General features: G+C 47.7%; 1 protein-coding gene across 2 annotated transcripts in view; it reads right to left on the bottom strand.

Moving 5' to 3' along the window:
- The window catches only part of LOC135919257 (spectrin beta chain-like), a 236,561-nt gene extending 217,106 nt beyond the window's left edge, over positions 1-19,455 (bottom strand). The window contains exon 1 of one of the 2 annotated variants that reach the window (XM_065452967.2): positions 18,915-19,455. The gene's annotated coding sequence lies outside the window, so the exon portion shown is untranslated. The remainder of the gene's footprint in view (positions 1-18,914) is intronic. The other variant, XM_065452970.2, reaches the window with a different exon arrangement.
- Positions 19,456-21,286: the final 1,831 nt, after the last annotated feature.

Genomic DNA, 21,286 nt, shown 5'->3' on the forward strand with positions numbered 1-21,286 from the left:
CGCCCACTTCTTGACTCGAATGGGCGTGGGCTGATCCTAAGCTGCGCAGTTCGGGGTGCCGAGTCATCACCTGCGTGCGCACACCCTTGCACATGCATACTATGGAAACTTGAGAGAGTGTTTCTTTTACTTAATGAAGATTTCACATTTCTATCTTGTTTCGTCAAAAGTGCACCATGAATTTACGGGACGCACTGCATTAAAGGTAACAAACAATAACAGAGTTCAAACCTTAAAGTGATGCAATTTCATTGCATGGCGCGGCTGTGCACTACCTTCGGGATCGGCCCAGGAAAAAGGTTTGAAACCATACCCGATACGGAAAAGTTGTGGTAAAAGGTCGCCGAGAAATGTGTTGGCTTTTAATTAATAAGCGTAAATGAAGCTGTCCGACGACAGGATTCAAGCAGAGGATCACAACAGCTCGCTTTTACTTAGCAAGCCTTACGTTTATACCTCAATTCACACTGGCACCACAGCTACGAGTCTTACACTTCGTGTAATGTCCTAAAACATGTCGCCACCGCATTCACCGATTCACCCTCATGGTGAAAGTGTGTGTATACATTTTCTTTTCTTCTCTAGTGTGTTTGTTTATTCACACGTGTTTCTAGCTCTCACAATTCCACTTTCGCTCGCTGCCGACGCACTTTCGGTTGGCCCTCGAGGAAGTCTCAGTATAGGCGCGCAACCGTGCCGGCAGCGTCAGGAATAGTTCCTCGTCGTCAGAGGACCCTAGCGCTACCCGTTAATATAGCTAAAGGCACAAACCATTAGCGCCACGCGCCCCCCTCTCTCTCTCATTAAAGAGACAGCCCCCCTCCCTCCCTCTCTCCCTCACTCCGCTTCTGGCGGTAAGGCGGTCGGTCGTCCGAGACTAAACGGGTCAAAAACGACCAGAAAGTCGGGATATACAAGCTCAGAAAGAAGAAAATGAAAACAACACGAAAAGAAAGAAGAGAAAACAAGAAACGGCGTAAACGAAACGAACAGGGGAAAAAGAAAAAAGAAAATACAAGAAGTGAAAGAGAGCGGTCGAACGAGGAAACCAGCTTTCTGTGTATAAGCTCGCTCGCTTGCTTGCTATCTCTGTCTGTCTGGCCGACCGGCCGACCGACCATGTAAGCCGCGAGGACCTAGCCTTACGAGCCAATGTTTTAGCTCGTACGCCAGAGACGCCTCGCGGCGCGACGATGTGGACTTCTTATCTCTGGAAAAACAGAAAAGAAGAAAGAAAAGAAAAAGGATAGAAAGCCAGTTCTGCAAGGCTCTCCTGCGGCGCGCGCATAAGCAACACCCGTCTGCCCCCTCCACGCGCGCCACGTAAACTTATATACAGCGCCATGCGCGGCAGGCAAGGCCGACGTCGGAGGGGTCGTTCCGCCGCTTCGGCTTTACATATACTTAAATAAGGGCTAGTAAAAGAAACAACCCCAAATCTGATCAGACCGGGAAGGTATGCCTTCAAAACTACGCACATTCCTATCAATTTGACGAGAAAGACGGTTGAACAGTTAGTGGAGAAACTCGAGGCCGAAAATCCCTCTCGTCGAACTTCGCACCAGAATGTCAGCGTCGGTATGCATGTATGACACTGGGGCGTCACAGATGTAGAATTTTTCTTTATATATAATTTCGGATGAAGAGCCGTTTCTTCGTTAGAAAGGCTTTCGAAACTTGCTACAGGTTGAGACTCTGGTACTTCTAAAACCGTAATTTAGCTCTCCTTCGCTGACAAATAACCACGTCACGGCAAGCTGATATACTATATAGAGTATATAGCATCATCTTCGGGGAGGCGTTGCCACCACGAGACTTTCGTTCTTCCGCTTTTTTTTAAATATTATTATTAAACTTTTTCATAGGGTAAATGCAGCTGTCGTGCTATCGAAGATGCCTAATTTGCTCGTAACGCTTAAACTTAACGCTCCACCTTTAGCGTCATTCTAGAAAGGACACTCACTGATCTCCCAGAATCAATCCCCAACCGGCAAACGCTGCGCGTTAAAAACACGAGCGTGCACGCGTATATGCGTGCTCGGATGACATATAAATGCAGATACGTGTATTATGCTCCAATACAACAAACTCAAAGGCTCAGGTACTAATACATACATTCCTAAACACACAAACACACGGTGGGGGGAGAGGGGGAGAGAGCGCGTGCGCGGAGAGTATAAACAGAACGAGTATACATACGCAGTTCTCGAGTGCTCGTCCCCCTGCCGCAAACACGCCGAAGGCCGCCAGCATCATTTCCAAGTTGACCGAAGGCATTTTAGTTAATCTCGCGCGGTTCGCGTTTTACAATAGTGACGCGTGCACTTGTTTATCCATTGAATAAAGGGAAAACCAGACATCCACCCGTTCGTAGCAATTGCTACAGAGGAAACCCATACGGATTCCTCGAAAGAAAGGCCTCAAAGTTGAAGAAAAGTTCGTCCTGGTCCGGGACGAATTATTTATCCATTGAATTGTTTATCCATTTAACCGCAGCCATAGCAACTTATCGCTCAGCGCGAGACGTATGTACGCGCCTTCCTGTATCGAAAGTTTCAGGAATGTTTTCGCTGTTTCTAAATCTGCATGTTCCCCGTATGTTGTCGCCGATCCTCGTGCAATCGAATGCGCGTGCGACGCGAGTAGTTATGTACATTATGCAACTTGGGCGAGTACCAGCGATTACGCTGGAATGTACAGCTGGTCATGTATAAGCAGCCGACGCGTCTGAACCACAGGTCAGATTTTCCACGAACGAAGAATGTGTGCTCGCCGCTACCAAATTATATATGCTTGTTTTGCTGAGGACAGGTTCGGCTAATGCGCAGTTTGTTCAAATATATATATATAATGTCCAGGCGTGCGTGCGACACCTGCCTGGGGGCGCTATTACGTAAAGCTATTGCGAACTCTTCTATTCCAACTCTGCAATCGGCTATAAACAAATGGTCAAAAGATTTCGGGCCACCTCTACTAAACCTAGAAGGACTCATCGCGTCAAGGTGACGTAAACGCGTTAAAGACGCATTAATATGTTGAACGAAACTGAATTTCTTTCTGGATAGCCAGGTACTGCTCCGTTCCGAAAGGAACAGAAGGTGGCTGCACGCCGATCGCGCCGGGAGCATGGATTTATCGGCGTATAATAAAAATTCTTGCGTGGCAGTATATAACGTTATCGAGCCTTTTCGGCAGGTATATATAAGATCGCTTTGCCAACTCTTTTTTTGCTTAGCATCCGTTGTGGCGGCATTTTAAAACTTCCGTTGCACGCCGCCTCGACTTTCGACCAGCCATCGCAAGCTACGTAAGTGGAAGCGGACCAATCCCAGACGCCGGCACCACTCTCGTACTACTTTCCCTGCGCTGACTCGGACCCATCGAAACCCTCTCCACTTGAGCGTGCTCCTTGCTTCTTTTCAGCCAACTAGATCAGAAAAAACCGCTCATTCAAGGCAATGCTATCCGCTTTGAAAGCAAAGGAAGTGACCTCCTAGAAACGAGGTGCACGTTTGTATAGACTTCTCAAACAACGCTGTGGATTACCGCCCGATGCTTGCCTCGTTCGTTATGCAAATTTCACGTCAGCAGATTTGAACAAAAGCAGACTGGAATAGTTTTACATTATAAATGTCAAAGAAAGCAACGACGCTCCCGGAGGGGGTCGACCGACTGGAGAGCGAAAGTTTGCAAGTCTGCGCTGAATTATACCCAGATAGCAGGGCTTGAATCCCACACCTGACCAACCACGGCCAAAGAAAGCTCCTATACCGCCCGTGGACCCTGAGCCCCACCAGATGCTTTCCCTGCCACGGACCCCATATTAATTTATTTTTATTTATCCAGCACATGCTAATGAAGAAATGCATTTGAAGGCCTTCGCCGTCACCAAAACGTCACAACACTTGTTGCAGTGAGGTCATTTAGGTATCAGTTGCTGTAACCGAGGGTGACCTGCCCGTCACCATTAACAGCAACAACAAAAACAACAAAAAAATCGTTCTTGTTTTTTCTAGGTCAACCAGTGAGTTCGTTAAAGGTGCTGCAAAGATTACCCTTTTTTTTTTTCATGCTATATAGTATATATCCGTTTCATCCCTGTAGCCTTCTTCGATAAACAGGTCAAGAAAGAAAGGTACATGCACAACTTTGAGAGTTCGGTGACGACTCGTTTCTCCACGCCATATACGTATATGTACCGCGTACACACACGTTCGACATAGCGAGGTTACACAACGTATACCGTAAGGTGCCCGGAACGAAATCGAAACGGGGAGTGCTCCCAACGAGCTCTACAGACCAACAGGGGCAGAGAACGAAGCGGCATGTGGCCAAGGGCTGCGAGGGAAAGGGTGTATAATGCGCGCGCACGAAAATAATACACGTAGTACATGCATGCACACACACACCGGGATACACACACGCACACAAGTGGCCAGTGTGTGCCGTCGGCCTTAATGATCGGCCAGCTGCCGCGTCCGCGTCTTCGATGAACGAAGGAAGGGAGGGGTGGGCAGCCGCCCAAGCACCCCCTCCCTCTCCCTCCACCCCTCTCTTCTCTTCGGCGTCGCATGCCCTTGGCATGCCCGAGCGTTGTTCTTCCCAATAGCACCCTAGCACCGCCACCCCTGCGTCCAGCGTTTCTGCAGATTGTTTGCCCGCGTCAGCAGACGTGAAGCAACGCGGAGAGTGGTAGGACAGACGACGACGATGCTGCTGTTGTTGGCTGCATGAGGCGCTTGACAGTGGTGTGCCGCTGTCACGTGGTCACTTTCGATAGCGATAGAGCCTGATCCGGATTGAGCTGAATGCGGATCGAGCACTGCCACATGGTCACTTTCGATCGCGGTCTCCCTCGGATCCAGACTATCGCGATCGGGCCTCTTGGTCGCGATCGCACGCTGCGTGAATAGTTCTGACAGTGGCAGACGATCAGCAGGCGACAGCAGCTTTATGCCCACACACAATGACAAACGAAAGGAGCTTTTGTGGGGAAAAAAAAAATAAAACTTTTATATCACAATTTTTACACCATATTAGACAAATTTGATAAGCGCCTTCGACCCATTAACGACAAGCAGAGCGCTCGAGCTCGCTCAAACGCGATCCGGATTGTTGGACTGTGTAGAGATAGCAGCGATCGTTGTCGATCGCGATCAAGAAATCCGATCCGGGTCGCGGGCCCGATCGCGATCCAGAAAGTAACCGCGTGACACCGGTATTACAGCGTGCCTATAATATTCGGACACTCAATTATTTTTGCCTCTTGGTCCTTTATTTTTATTTTCTTTGCTTGCTTTTTCTTTGTTTATTTTCGCTATCTTCGCCCTTGTTGTCTGCGCTGTTCGCACGCCTTCCCACTAGCCGAACATCGCACCCTTTTGCAGTTCATTTCTTTCTTTCTTTTTTTTTTCGGATGGAAAAGGGGAGGGGGCCCCACTAACATAGAGTTTCTCACTATAACACCTAGAGGGTCATCTGGCGCCACCGTCTATGGGAGTTTCTTAAGGGGGCACCGTGCCCTCATGGGAATGACGGTATATGTGTCTGCGAGGCTCGTGTTGGCTGGTGTTGTAAGAGGCTTCGTCTAAAACGTGGATATGGCTACGCAAATAACGCGTTCTCAAAGTAATATCTTCATAAAATGTTTCCATTCACGCATATTACATCTTTACTCACCCACGATGCATGACCAAGCGAAGAAAAGCAAGAACAGACGACCAACTGTTTCAAAGCGAGCGCGAATCTTGTCGTCTGTTCTCCAACTTTAGCGGCCCGCTGATACTTTTTACGTAACATGTAGTCGTACACGCAATAACAAGTTCTCATAGTTAAACAAAACATGTTTTCGCGTAATATTAAAGCTAAAACAACTCTTCACGTGCTGTTCTAGTAGAAAATGAATCATTGTGACAGACGGAACGGTACTTGCCAAGCGCGTCTTCAAGGTGTCCTGTCTCTACGAGAACGATGCCAATCCGAATCCACAATATACCGGCATTCCCATGCATACCACAGCGCAGCAGCGTCAGATTTCCCTCTAGGTAATGTAGTGAGAAACTCTATGCGCACTAATGTTGGTTTATTAGGTTTGCCGGCCCCCTACAGTTACACTTGCAATTTTGTTTCCCCCTCGTTTACTAAACACAAACAAGAACAACGGCGTGAGTTGGCAGGATAGGGGGGAACTCGCACGATTGCACCGAGGGGCGCGCGCGCGGCTTATTCGGCGAAATATAGAACACGCTCGCTTGCACAGAGTTACGGGCTGGCATTATCGACGCCGTCATCTCGTGAGCTGCCACTCCGTTATTATGGGCGCATCACCACCATGGAATCGCGCGGCGCGCGTGATGATGTTCGAGTTAACACCTCCAGGGCCGCTATTTTGTAGCGATGCCTTATGCCTTATTCTATGCTATTCTTATCATCCACCACACACGGCTGGCTGATCCCGTTGATAATGTGGGCAGACCGTCGCTATGACCACTGGCCAAGCGCGAAAAGCCTGAAAACGCAAAGAATCGGAAAAGGCATCGCTACAAAATACCGGCCCAGCGGCACAGTTACACACACGCAGAAAAAAAAAAAAAAGAAGGCCAATGACCAAGGCGGTGGCCCGTAAGAGAGTCGTAATTAAAATCGCGCGCGGGAAACTTTGGTCCGCGTTAGAGAAAAACCAAAAAAAATAAATAAATAAAACATGCTCGTGACAAGTAATGGGACGTCGTATTGTGGGGCTACGGATAAGATTGGACCACCCCGTGGGCTTCTTTAAATGTGTCTCTAAAATAGACACACTAAATCATAGTTAAGACTAACAAATGACGTCTTCCAGACGCCAACTCAGTTAATTTAGCGGTAAGAGGTTGAATACTACAGGGGAAAAAAATTTCAATTAAAGAAAAACCAAACAAAATCTTAGTTCTTGAATTTAAATATTTCGCGCCGAAGCCGCACCGTCTCTTCGTCAGCGTGACGTCAAAGCACATTTTCTCCCATTTACGCCCGTTGTGGCACAGCAGTTAATAGTTCTCGAAAACTAAGTTCTGGCTTTGACTCTCTTACAATACGATGTAGACCATCTTCACCGATGGAAACGTTGTACAGACCCGAGCGGATGACGTCAAAACGACCATTACGTCACGGTGCGCTGATGCGGAAAGTTCAAAACGACGCTGTACCACTCGTCGTCCGTCCTTCGTCATGCATATCTGGCTTACTGCAATGCCAATTGGCGCAGTGGGTAATGAAATTAATAAATGAGGGCTTCTCTCGACGTGAGACTGGATTTTCTCGTATATCAGAAGGGTATAGTTACCAATACAGCTCGAGGTATTTGTTTTATTTGGTGATGTTTATGTGTGCGCTGCTAAATATAAGTACACCAGGGTCAATTTGCCATTCCGCCTCCGTCGCAGTGCGGTCGAGTTAGTCGGGAGTTTACCCGCCGCGGTTGCTTAGTGGCGATGGTGTTGGGCTTGCTAAGCACGAGGTCGCGGGATCGAATCTCCCCCACGGCGGCCGCATTGCGATGGGGGCGAAATGAAAAAAAAAAAGAGTGCTGTATTTAGATTTAGGTGCACGTTGAAGAAACTCAGGTGGTCATAATCATTCCGGAGTCCCTCACTACGGCGTGCCTCATAATGAGATAATCGTGGTTCTGGAACGTAAAAACCCCAAATTTACTCAGTCGGGAGTCGAACGCACGACCTCGTGCACGGCAGCGGGGGAACGCCGTCGGCCGATATATAGCCGGCTCAACAATGACAACGATCACGGTTAAACGACGACCACAACGCAGTTCCTTTTTTATTTATTTATTTTTTTTTGGTTCTCAATCGACACCAGTATTTTCTCCTCTGCAATACTCTTTACATTCATTTTAGTTCATCGTTGCGATAACGAAATAACTGTGGCATTTCTTTTTTTCTTTTTGGTCGGCGTATGCACGTGAACATACAGACCCGACACAAACCGTCACAGCTGCTGCAGCTATGCGAGTGAGCGATTAAACAGTTTTTTTTTTTATTTCAACGCTGAATAAACAAAAGTTGAAGCACGCGGCTTCGCCGCAGAGATCAATCGCACGGAGTTAATTGCCCGTCGATCAGGTTCAGCGGTCCCATTCCACCCCGCGAAACAATGAAGCAAACATCGATGAGAGAGAGAGAGAGAAACAACGGTGTTACAAGCCAATGTGACCTTATATACGCAGTGCCACATCCACTCACACTCCTCGGTTCGCGTCATTCTTCGAAGCCAGAAGAACGGCGCGCGCGCGAGCCTGCAGCAACAACGAACAAAAAAAGAAGCGCAAGGAAAGAGGTCAGCGAGGGTCGTCGACACAAGACAATTCCAGCTGATTAAAAAAACGCGCGCTCCGCTATCGATGCCAAGGACGCGTACACCGGCGCGATCGGGAGCCGACGCGCAGTAGCGGCGAGAGCGGGCTTCCAAAGTTTCAAGTGGGTAACTCGGTGCCGAAACGTCGTTCCCTCCCTCCCTCCATCTCTCTCTCTCTCTCTCTCTCTCTCTTCGCGAGACACTCTTCATCGCAAGAGCCGCGTCGCAGGGAGCAGTGAAAAACGGTGCGGATTTGCGCGCCTTCAATGGGAGGTATTCTGTAAGTGGACGTCTCCATTTCGTCTGCTGTTGAGAGAGAGAGAGAGAGAGAGAGAAGGGTAGGAAAGGCAGGGAGGTCAACCAGAACAGAATCCGGTTTGCTACCCTACACTGGGGGTGGCGGAAAGGGGAATAGAAAGAGGAATAAAGGGAGAGAGTAATCACTGAGTACGTGTGGGAGGGACACCATACACAAGGACACTATAAACGGTCTGTTAAGCCCGTGCACTTCAAGCACCGCACTAGTGCACGAATCGCTTTTCGAGCCAGTGACGGGTGTGGCCACGGTCCGAGTATCTTTGACTCGTCTGCTGTTGAAGTTCTGATTGGCTGTGAGCGCCTAGATGCTGTGGATGCGCAGCCCAGCCAAGCCAATCCATTTTGTTGGAAGTTAGCGCTTTGTGTGTGTCCCTGCGTGCCTTCTATAGTCCCGTCTTTTAATCGCGCCACCGTACACCCCTTGAAGATGCATTACCAACAAGCCCCACATTGCGACTCTCGCAGCCAATCAGAACTTCATCAGCAGACGAAATGGGCATGTCCACTATAGGTGGACTCTTACAGAATACCTCCCTAGGAACAATCATTGGAACGGCAGCGCTGCATTTCGAGGCTGGGTGTATAGACAGCTTGCAGGCGACGACGTCACGGATGCAGCTTCTCACCGTGGTGGTCCCCCAATATGGCGACTAAGGATGACGTCGGCGCATCGTATTCACTTGTCGTGGGTATACCCTGCTTCCACGGAGGAAGGAAAGCTTAGAAGCCCCCTGAGCTGCCGGCTGTGTTGAAGAGTGTTGGAGAACCGGCCGCTCGAATCGCCAAGCAACTGCTGCAGCTATGCTGAGTCACCAACATGGCGCATTCGATGACGTCAGTGCAAGTAATCTATACAAAGCGCGCAGAGGGGCCTGCGTTTCTATTTAAAAACTTGAAGGGACATCAAAGAAAGAAAATTTAAGTCTAGCTAGATCGATGTATAATTCGTCTAGAAGTCCGTATATCGTCGCTTTTTTGCGTGCCGTTATATCATTTCGTTGCGTACGAAATCGCTGCCGAGGGCCCCCCAGCTACTTCTCAATCCGAAGCGCCCGCGCTAAAACGAACGGTTTGACGCAATCCGCACGTGACCTCCCCCTCGGCCGTTTCTGTGACGTCATCCAGTGCCGACGTCACAGGACAGCTACCATATATTCCGAAATAGGTGGCGCCACTGCCGATTGTTCCGTTTGAACGGTTTCTGTCGCTTTCTCGCTTACATATGCTCCGTTTTCGCTACGAACGATGAATTCATTATTAGAGAAGCCTAGTGTTTCAATCTTAACATTTTTCTTCAGGGTGCCCTTAGGATTTTTGCGCTTGCCGCTGATTTCGTCGGCGCAGCAAAACGAGAAAGAAATCATACACATTCCACGTTATCATCCACCAAGTTCAATCCACACAGTTTCCTCCCACAAAAAAAATTACAAGGGAGAGTTATGGCACCATATCGTCTACGACAATTGCAAGCATGACTCATCAGCCAGTGTGGGAGTGGATGTTAGCATACACGAATTTGCCTATAAACTCCATCCTTGTTGGTTCTAACGACATCGTGGCTTCGCAGATTGATCATTCGCTACAATATATCGCCTTACAAATGCCACATTTTGTTGTTTCTAGAACATGATTGCGTGAAAACTTAGAAAAAGATTAAGAGTGTAAAACGCAACGCCGCAAGAACGTTTGAAATCGCAAATCAGACACAATGATTAGACAGAGCCACCTATATCATAACCATCATTATTTCCGCGGAAGCTGAACGATCGCAGCGCCAGAGTTTTCCCCTAGTGAGCTTTGAAGTAAACTACGGTTATACTGTGGCCTCCGAGATCGCAACGACGCACCGTTGGATCGATTCTCGGAGGCCACGGTTCTGTCCACTGCGCACCGAGCACTCGGGTCAGCGAGGCAGCATCTTTTTTAGCCTTGCTATTCGAGCGCCGTCCAGCTCAGCTTTTCAGACTCTCTGGCAAAACGAGCGCGAATTAAGCTGCGCATGTTTTGTTGTTGTTGTTGTTGTTGTTCGTCCAGAGTGACCGGTTCCCGAGTAGTCGCTGATACCACTGTATTGCTATTTGTCTTCCGTTATCATTTTTCTGTTGACGAAAAAGCTTCTCTAAGATCTTATCGAAGTGATGTATACAAAATAAACGGAAATTAATGAAAAAGAAAAAAAAAGAACGTAAATGAACGACCGTCCAACCGTTACGCAATTTCACACGCGCCTACGACGCCAAGACAGCCGAGACCTGTTTCCATTTCTCACGCACATATCTCCTGGACTGTATATTCAATTCGCTCGCGGCCGGTCGCGCATACATTACGTACTATACAAAAGAAAAAAAAAGGAAAAAATTTTAATCCGGAAGCGCTTCGAGTGGCGGAGCGAAGAGATAAAGAGATGCCTCGGAGGCATGGTGAGACTTGCCGAGACGTCCTCTGCTGTGTGTGTGTACCGTCCAAGACATTTCAAACAAGAACGCACTTGCGTACAAACCACGCGCAGCGCCGGCTTCGGCAGTCTCCTGCCAGAAGAACTGGTTCGCAATATACGGCACGCAACACAGCGCGCTAACCACGTGCACGAGAAAAAAGACGGAAAGGCCTAAGCTGCGCTGTATACAGTCCAGAACCATTCCAACAAGAACGCAGGTGTTCGTTACAACGGTATACGACGCGTAGCATCTCAGAAGTGGCCTCCACGATATCCCACTGGAGGGACGACTCCCACTCCGTAATAAATCGCACAACTAACACGCTAGATAACTGCGTGTTTTCGAGGAGACGGGCGTCCCTGCTTTACCGTCCAGAACCATCCCAATCAGAATGCACGAATACCACGCACAGCATCTAAGAGACGGCATGTATACGAGTCTCGCGCAGGACTCATCTTACAACAACAAAAAGAATGGAAGAAAAATAAAAGCACTCACATAACACGCAAACTCGAACATACGGGGATAGAGAGAGAAAGAGAGTGGTGGAGGGGTGTCTTGCAAGTCTCCTACAGTCCAGAACCATCCTAATAAGAGCGCACGTACATATATGTGCCACGCACAGCATGCAGCTCAGAGGCACGGCCTCCACTAGTGTCTCACGGCAGAGAGAACACGATCGTTAGAAAACACGCACACACACGCGCGAAGCGTGCAACATCCCCCACCCCCCCCCCCCCACCATCTCACCCCCAAGAAAAGGAACCGGACTACGGCCATGCACCGAATGTGCTTCGCATACCCTCCCCCTCCTCCCTCACCGCAACGCTTTCCACGGCGAGATTATATTAAGGATGCGAAGCAGGAAATGTACAGCCTGTCCCCGTACGAAATTGTAAAAAGAAAAAAAGAAAGAAGAAAGAAAGAAGAAAAGAAGCAGGAGGCTTACAGGAGATAAAGAAAGGTACATTAACTCGGACAGGCAGAGCGAGAAAAAAAAGAAGGAACGGGCATATAAACGCGGTGTACTGCGCGCAGTTGCGCTGGGCCCGTTTAAGGAAAGAAATATGAGCCGCGATTTCTGGGCACCGTGTACGGCGTGTGTGTGTGTGTGTGTGTGTAGTACGGCAGAGAGACAGACACGCACGGGGCAGGGCGGAAGGGTCGTCGTCGAGATAAATGGGAGGAGGAGGAGGGCGGGAATTAAGAGGGCCGAGAATTAAGGAACCACGAAAGAGACACGGAGAAGGAAGGAAAGAAGGAAAGGAAGAAAGAAAGAAATGCGGTATACGCCCAAACTAACGAAGTACACCACACACTTAGAAATGGACGATAAAAAGGACGAAGGATTAAGGAACCGCGAGACAGAGAGGGGGAAGGAAGAAAAGAAAGAAGGAAAAGAAAGAAAGAAAGAAAGAAAGAAAGAAAGAAAGAAAGAAAGAAAGAAAGAAAGAAAGAAAGAAAGAAAGAAAGACGAGGTATACGGCCAAACTAACGAAGTACACCGCAGACTTTAAAAAATGGACGATAATAAGGTGACGCTACATAAATCATTTCGAAGTGGTGTAAGGGATCCCTTCAAGATTCGTTATTGCGAATCATTCCGCGAGAACGATTCGGTTATTAGCGGAGAAAAAAAAATGAAGAGCTTCCTCCTTTTTTTTTTCTTTTACGAATTTACCAAGTGAAATACGACATATTTCATTTTTTTTTTTGTATTTAGAAATACTGTGGAGCTCTGCTCAGGGTCATTACAGGGAAGGGCATTTCGCACACAGAAAGTTATGCGGCATATTAGTAAACCATCCTTCTGATATTAAGAATAATAAAAAAGGTAACTCTCACTGTAAGAAGAAGCTTGGTACAAACAAAATGAAAGGTTATTTTTCGTACAAATTAGTGCAGCAACAGATAATTCCTGGTGTTAGCAGCGCAAAACGCAGACGGGACACGAGACGAGAAGACGCCACCACAAGCGCCGACTTTCAACAGCGTTTATTCGTCTCGTGTCCTGTCTACGTTTTGCGCTGTTGACACCGGGATGGAAAACCAACAAGCCCAAGCTGCTATTCCAGGGAAACAGATAATTGTGCTCGCCTTGACAAACCACTCACAACTCAAACCTTGCCTCGGAACGTATAAAAAAAATTAAATTATGTGGCTTTAAGTGCCAAAACCACTTTCTGATTATAAGGCACGGCGTAGTGAACGACTCCAGAAATTTCGACCACCTGGGGTTCTTAAACGTGCACCTAAATCTAAGTACACGGGTGTTTTCGCATTTCGCCTCCATAGAAATAAGGCCGCAGTGGCCGGGATTCGATCCCGCGACTTCGTGCTCAGCAGCCCAACACCATGGCCACTGAGCAACCACGGCTTTTTTTTTCTTCTTCTTTCTTTCTTTCGTGGTATTTACTATAGTAATCTTCAACCGGCATTCACCAGTTCTGCACAGTCAGAGAATGGAGGGCACAGTGAAAGTCGCACACAGAAAAGGCAGCGTTCATACTGTGAGTAGAAACGTTGGTTTCACTTTAGAATGGTGGTAAGAATAAGCACCTCACCAAAATAGGGTACCAGTCCGGTTGTATATCGAGTCCATCATAAACATGTTGTAGGTGTAGTGTCGTTTGGATACCACGGCAACCGCGACAGGTGAGCGTATCAAAAAGCGTTACTATAGTGCCTAGAATATAATAGCTAGTATATTCTAGGCACTATAGAGCTACCGTAGACCTCCCTCCGAGCTCCGCGCGCTGTTAAATCTGAATTCGGATCCTTTTCATTTTCATTAATTTAATCATCCTTATCCACCCCCATCCCATACCCTTGTATGCCCTGAGGCATTTACCCTCGCATTAAAAAAAAAGAAGAAAAAAATCGGAGGCGTGAAGAGTGAGCGTAGCACGAAACCTGACGCAGCGAGCTTTGCGGAGGTTAGGTTGGTGAAAACACGGTATACGCGCCGAATAAACGCCCCAGGTGCCAACGGTGCGCCGGAATTCGAAGGGCGTCGTCGAAACGCACGCGCGGACAAGCGCGGGCAATGCGCGTCGGGGCTCCTTCGTCATCGGCCGTGGGAGAGGAATTTTGACCGCGCGTTATTTGACTGTCGCAAAAAAAAAAAGGATGCCCGCCGCCGCGTCAACAACGGCGACGACGCAAGGGGCGAAACTTTCGAATGTCGAACGGACGGGGTGCGGAATGGATTGGACGGCCATTACGGTATAGGCTTCTTTCTTTATTATTTTTCATTAAATAAGTAAACAAATAAAGAGGGGCATTACTGCTGAATTGAACACTGCAACTGTATACACAGCGCAGTCTGCTGATACCTGAACGGCGGTCAGGTGCGCGCATGTGTTTGGGGCACTAAAAGGGCAGGTAGGGAGCAACGCAGAGACAGCACAGAACTCTCTCTCTCTCTCTCTCTCTCGAAAAAGAAAGAAAGAAAGCTTTCTTTCTTTCTATTTTTCCTTCTTTCTTATACATATATGTGTGTGTGTGTATATATATATATATATATATATATATATATATATATATATATATATATATATATATATATGAACGAGAAGAAAGGGGGTTAACCGAGGGGCCTGATTTTTATTAGTCATATCATAAGAAGCCAACAAACACTAACACCAAGGACAATATAAGGGAGGTTACTTGCGCATAATAAATGAAATAAAAGAAACGGTAAATCAATGGAAATGAAAGTGGATGAAAAAACAACTTGCCGCATGGTGGAGAATAATCCACAACCTTCGCATGCGAAGGTTGTGGGATCGTTCCCCTCCTGCAGCAAGTTGTTTTTTCATCCACTTTCATTTCCATTGATTTACCGTTTCTTTTATTTCATTTATTAGGCGCAAGTAACCTCCCTTATATTGTCCTTGGTGTTAGTGTTTGTTGGCTTCTCATATTCGGGAACAGTATGTCAGTCTTCTCTCATTCAACAAACTGCCTACGCGCCCCTAGTGACGCGCTGTTTGTTCCTTTTCTTTTTCATTCACTGTCTTCTTCATGGGGCGCACCATATAACTGAAAGCACTTGTTTCCTCATTTACAAACTTCTCAGCTGAGTGGGATTTTATCTGCGAGCAGCATTACATGCGTTTAAATGTGCCTGTAAATATAAGCCATGTAAATAACGTGAATAATTTTCATTCTTTTCACCAAGCGGACTTCTTGCAAACTTTATATACATCACTAAGTTCAAAAATAAAGATAACGATTTGCGCATGGTGTTTCCAAAGAGGGTGAGCCAAGAAACCAAGAAACCTCCAAGAAAGCCTTGCGATTGCATCCATTCGGTTGCACAAATTTGAAGTCGCCATCTCTATAATACCGTCCGTTTTACAGGCTGCCATGAGATGCGAGACGGTTCACCTGCCAAGCCTGAGTATGTTTCAGCGCGAAAATATGCCAATATAAAGGCATTATTTTGTGCTAGATACCCGTTTCAGTTTTCCTTTGACGAGTACGCAAATATCACACCCGGGATATCAAGTGGTGTGAGAGTACATTGCTGATATCCTTACCTCACATTTAAGTATATCTAACTGTTACTCGAATGTTCTCCAGACAAAAAAGAAATTAAATTTACAAAAACAGGCTATAAGAACTAGGCTATAAGAAGTAGCGAGAACTATACTCTCGGTCGAGGCGATCGCATATGCGATGGTTTGGAAACGCAAAACCTCTCATATGCAGTGCACTTTGAGTGCATTGAAGAACCTCATATGGTCGAAATTAATCGGACCTGTCACAGCTCGCGGGGTAAACATTGAACCCCAAGAATGGAGGAATTTGAATTCAGAGCAAACAGTACGTGACATGCAGCATTCCTCGACCTGTTTACCAAACGCGCAACCTAAGTTCTAAGAGGGTCTGTCTGACCATACATATGTTCGTTCCCGTAATGTGCACTCAACAGAACAAAATAACAATGAAAAGAAAGAACAATCGATACCGGAAAGCTCGCGTGCAACATTCAGTTTTGGGGCCTTCTGGAACGAGTTCTGGACAGACGAAACAGGGAAGCAGACGACGCAGCGCAAGCAGATTCCGTCTATCCACTTCATTTAAGTCAGTCCGAACACGCTTCTTCTTCGTGCGACAAAAAAAAGTAATAATAAACGACGCAAAATGGTTCACTGACCTGCAAAAAGGTCCAAAACGCGCAAACACCGTGCGCACACACACCCACACCTCATTTTTCAAGAGATCAAAACGCGCAAGGACTTTCAGCTGCTCTGCAGAAAGAGGCCGAGGTCCCAAGCTGCGGCGCCCCGATTCTAACCTTTCGCCGCGGCAAAATATTTGCTGCACATCGCGCTGCCTATGCGGAGATCGTCTGCTCTATTCGTCGAACAGACGACGAGCCAACGCCCTCGACAACGCTACAGGGAATGAAAGTTAAAAAAAAAACAAAAAAATACAGGACAGACGGACGTAACGGGAATGGCCCCGCTCTAATGCGCAGATGGTACGCGGCGTCGACTTCAATAAGCAGCAGGTATCTATGTAGTACGAACAGCACACAAGAAAAATCTGCAGTAAGGCTAACGGGTAGTCTTTTCTTTCTTTCTTTGACATGAACAAGTGCTTCGAAAGACTATAATTGAGGAAATGGTAAAAAAAAAAGAAACATGAGAAAAAGAAGGCATTTGATAAAAGATATACACATGACTGGCGGAAATACCAGCTGCAAAAGTGCATCACGCCAACGGTCTGTACTGTAAAAAAAAAAAGAACTTGCTTCTCGTGACTCGGCCTCGAATGAGAGAGACTTCCCTGCGGTTTTAATAGAAACGGGGCTACAGGGAAAAGTGGCGTATTATGCGAACCGCCGAGATTAACAATCGCCACTTCTGAATGCATAACTAGGGGTGAGGGACGTAGGCCGAGACTGCTAATTAAACAGTATTATACCAAAGGCGTGACGCGACTGGCGTACCACTAAAAGTATTTATACATGCTGCGAAGCTGTCGAGGCGTGCCTAGCCAATACATCACGCATCGATACCTTATTTGCGTCGTCTGTATTTTTATATTTACGAGCGGTGTTTTACGACTCATTTAAATCCACGAAAACACGCAGGAGCGTGGCATACGTCTGGTTAACATGCTTACGGCGATTTATTTGCGTAATTAGTACACCAGTGTTCATCACACTTAATAAAGTCCTCTAATGAGAGGGAAATGTTCCTACTAGGCAAGTAACCGCTAATTGTGCTGGCTGATTTGCATGGGGCGACTCGTTTCTGCTTGGCCGGAGAGAATGCGTTCGTCCGGTCTGTCGTATGATCTGTTGGTAAGGTGACGCGGTGGAGCTTCAATCTACCGTTAAAACATCAGTTTTAATATCAACGCGACTGATTTAGCATGCCGCATCGTTAGCGGATTCAGACTAATTCCTCCGTTCAGTCCATCTTGGTGAAAAGCAGACGCCGGCAAGCAGACGACATCTGGTAAGACCACGGAAAAAAAAAAAAAGAAAAGAAAAGAACGGGCTTACAAGTGCCGTGGAATAGATTTTCATAAACAAACACAGCTGTTCTTAGACTATTTATTTTCGACGTCGTAATGTTCCGACACCCCTGAGCTGTTCCACTGTGTAGCACAAATAATGGGCGTGTCTCTGCGGCATCATCGGAGGCCATCACGCATCTCTCGACAAGACGCTTTTCAAGACAGGCGAAAACTGCCGGAGAGACATAACTCGGAGTTTCCCACAGGCACGAAACAATGTATCGATAGCTACACCTACCGTACGCGCTGACAGCGTGACAAGCGTGTGCCTTGTCAAGGATGCCTCTGTGACCCTACGAACACGCTACACTGAGACACGAACGGCATTTCTCCACAAGGAAGAAAAAGGAAAGAGACGGCTCGTGACAATGACCGCCGGTCGCGAAAAAAAAAAAGGAAGGCGAGACAATTCCTCGTCCAACCTTCCTCCATAGCGGCATAATGTGCAAACGAAAAGGGAAAAGCGTGCAAGAGGTTGTATGTAGCGGTTACCTTGTTCGCAGAAATCGGGCGGAAAAAACGGTAGCCGACCGAATTCTGGAAACTCGCTGGAATGCTGCAGTTCTTGCCTTCGCCGGTCGACATTATTACGTCAAGACACGGATCAAGGCTTGCGCAACGAACGCAAGCCTCTCTCGATCGCATCGATCGGCGAATGCTCTGGATCGCGCCAGCTCGCATGCCGCTGCACCCTCTGAGCGAATTCCTCCGCTTCTAAAAGCCCGTTACTTAAACAATAATGTCGCTGCTTTAAGTGCCGCTAGACGGTATACGGGAGTGAGAGTGAGAAAGCCAAAATGAAATTCAAGCGATCGTTATCCGTCCCCAGTACAGCGGCTGCTCGCCAACGGTTTCCAAGACCCCTGGGCGACTCAACCGAGCCAAGGACGTTTCGGCTACTTCTCGACTCGGATCGTCGGTCGCTCACACGAGGCGGGGGCGCCGTTTGTTTGGGCTACGAATGTAACGGGTCACAATAAACGAAGGTTCGAACGCGAGGTTTCAATCCCGCGCACCGACTTCCCGCTGAGAACATTTCTCCAGACGCCTTCGAGAAAACGGGCAAGATGGTCAACTTGTCAAACGCGGAGAGCCAGCGTCCGTGAGGAGGCGCCGGATCACATCGCTCGTCTTATCGCCGAACGGCGCAATAACCACAGCGGCGCCGGGAATATCGCCGTGGCGGCATCGAAGCAGCGGCCACGTCAAGTGCAGCCGACACACTTGCCGTGCATGTCAACGCGCCGTACGCGAAAATAAACCGCAGAAACTTACCGGGCGGTCAAGTTGAACGTTTAGGCCTAGCAGCAGCAGCCGCCGCCAGCCAGCGTTAGCGGAGGGGACGCGTTGGCCGGTGTGCGCTGTGAAAGCCGCGCCAGCTTCCAGAAACACCACCGAGCACCTCCACACCGATGATGCACCACCGGTGCTGACAGCGTGTCATTCGTATCCAAAGGAGGTTTTTTTTTTCTCTTCTTTTTCACTTGTCTCCCGGCGTCGCACTGTAGCACCACGACGAATGCAGCTAGCAATCCTGTCGCCGCAAAAGCACTCGAGTCGTGGTCGTCGTCGGTCGCTTCAGCTCGGCCCGTCGGACGCACTCGAGAGAAAAATAAAATAAAACTGCACCCCTGACTTCTCTTGACCGGGCAGCCGCTATCGACACCACCACGCGGCTCCTCTCGAACGATGCGAAAGAGACGTGCACGAAATGCCGGCGCCCCGCACGGAGCCTGTTTTGTTCGCGGAAAAAGCTTGGCTTCTTCGCGCTCCAAGTCGTGTTCGTGTTCCCCGCTACAAACGCGCCTCGAGCGCCTAGCCTACAGGTGTCTTTCAGTTTTTGTTTCAGTTTGTCGCACATTTTTTTTTCTCCTTCGCGCCGGAGCTCCGCCGACCGCCGCGTCAGCTGCTGGGAAATATGTAAAGCTGTTTCAAGTTTCGTTGTCACCTTCAGAGGTGGCGCCACGTTACACAACGTACAGAGGCGCGCGTTTTGAATTTTTACGTCGACATTGTCAAGTGTCAGTTAGGTTTAATGTGAAGTAAACACCGTGATAAAATCATCTTCCTTTTCTGCTTTTAGACGAGCAGCTTATTCGAATTTTGTCGTCACCTCCAGAGGTGGCGCCACGTTACGTAGCATACAGAGGCGCCCGTTTTGAATTTTTCCGTCGACATGGTCAAGTGTCACTTAGGTTTAATGTGAAGTAAACACCGTGATGAAGTCATCTTCCTTTTCTTCTTTTAGACGAGCTACATGTACGTAAACGAATAGCCGACTAACAGGCATACAGAGCAGATGACTACGTTGATGTTTCTGTTTTTTTGTTCCGTTACATATGCATACAAAAGAGCCATACAAGGAGTGTAGTATCAACGTAGTTGTTCGTTACTTTTTGTCTGGAACTCCGAGTGTTCAATGTCCATCATCTGGTGATGGAATGCGAAGGACTGAATGGATTTCCGGAAAAGCACCGAGCTAAAAAGGTAACGTCATTTAAGTGCTATAATAGGTCCAACCTAATGATTCGACCATAGGCTTCTATACTGAGCCACGATAAGCTCCATTTCCTTTACCCACTTCCCCAAATAGGTCTGGCGCCAACGTTTGTAGTTGCCTAGAGCCATCGTTTACATGTATAATTCTCCATCTCTCTATTCTTCGATCATTGTTCGCTGCTTCGAACAAGAATCTCTGCCAGTAAGTATAACTCGGGGAAAACTTGGTCACGCGCTCACGTCTGTGAATTCGCGTGATTCTCAATGGGTCGAAGAATCCGTTATCGAAAAATTGACCGTCCCGCGGTATGGCACCATAGTTCAATGGCCCCAAACTTGATGGTGCTACCAGTGACGATCGAAACCACGACTTTTGGTGTTAATTAAGGTGAAGTTCATTAAGGAACGGGTAATCAAGATCGAGTTAATTCAGGCACTCGAACCCACAACCTTTGATCAAAGAAAACAAGTAATAGGAAGTAACAACGCATTCGAATGTCAAGTAATTTAACAATGAATGTCTCGTGAGCGCGCATTCTTTGGCCGTCATCCTCTTTACCGTATGCTAAAGCGACTGTCAACTTTTTTATTTTACCGGCTCAAAATGTTGCAGCGGGGCTGCCGCATCTTCGTGGCATCACGCTTTACAGATGATTACGCAAAACGTAACGCAAAGACGACGAGAAAGAAAAATTACTGTCCCATCTTACGATGACTGCCGACAGTATATAGCATTAAAGCAACGCAGCGACACACCATGTGCATGGCTTAAGTCACGTTTACTAAAAATTTGTTGTGGTCATTCTGAGACTACCGTCGCCTGGGCGATATGCTGTATAGTACACTGTGTACCCTACCGATCGGCCCATTCTACTATAGTCCACCTAGTGGGCTATAGACTAGAGGACTATAGTCCACTAGGTCGACAATAGTCCACCTAGTGGACTGTTTATTTCGGCCGCTACCAATTGGATGCAGCTGTACGAGCGAGGAGGAGACGAGCGGCCCTAGCCAATCAGCAGCGGCCGAAATGGACAGACCACTAGGTGGGCTCTTACAGAATACCCCTCCCGGTGTGACAAGGAAGGAACGACCACGACGGCATCACGACGGAGATATGAGGAATGCTTGACGACTGTATGACTACG

The sequence above is a fragment of the Dermacentor albipictus genome, chromosome 7, assembly GCF_038994185.2.
Source record: "Dermacentor albipictus isolate Rhodes 1998 colony chromosome 7, USDA_Dalb.pri_finalv2, whole genome shotgun sequence".
NCBI classification, from domain to species: domain Eukaryota; kingdom Metazoa; phylum Arthropoda; class Arachnida; order Ixodida; family Ixodidae; genus Dermacentor; species Dermacentor albipictus.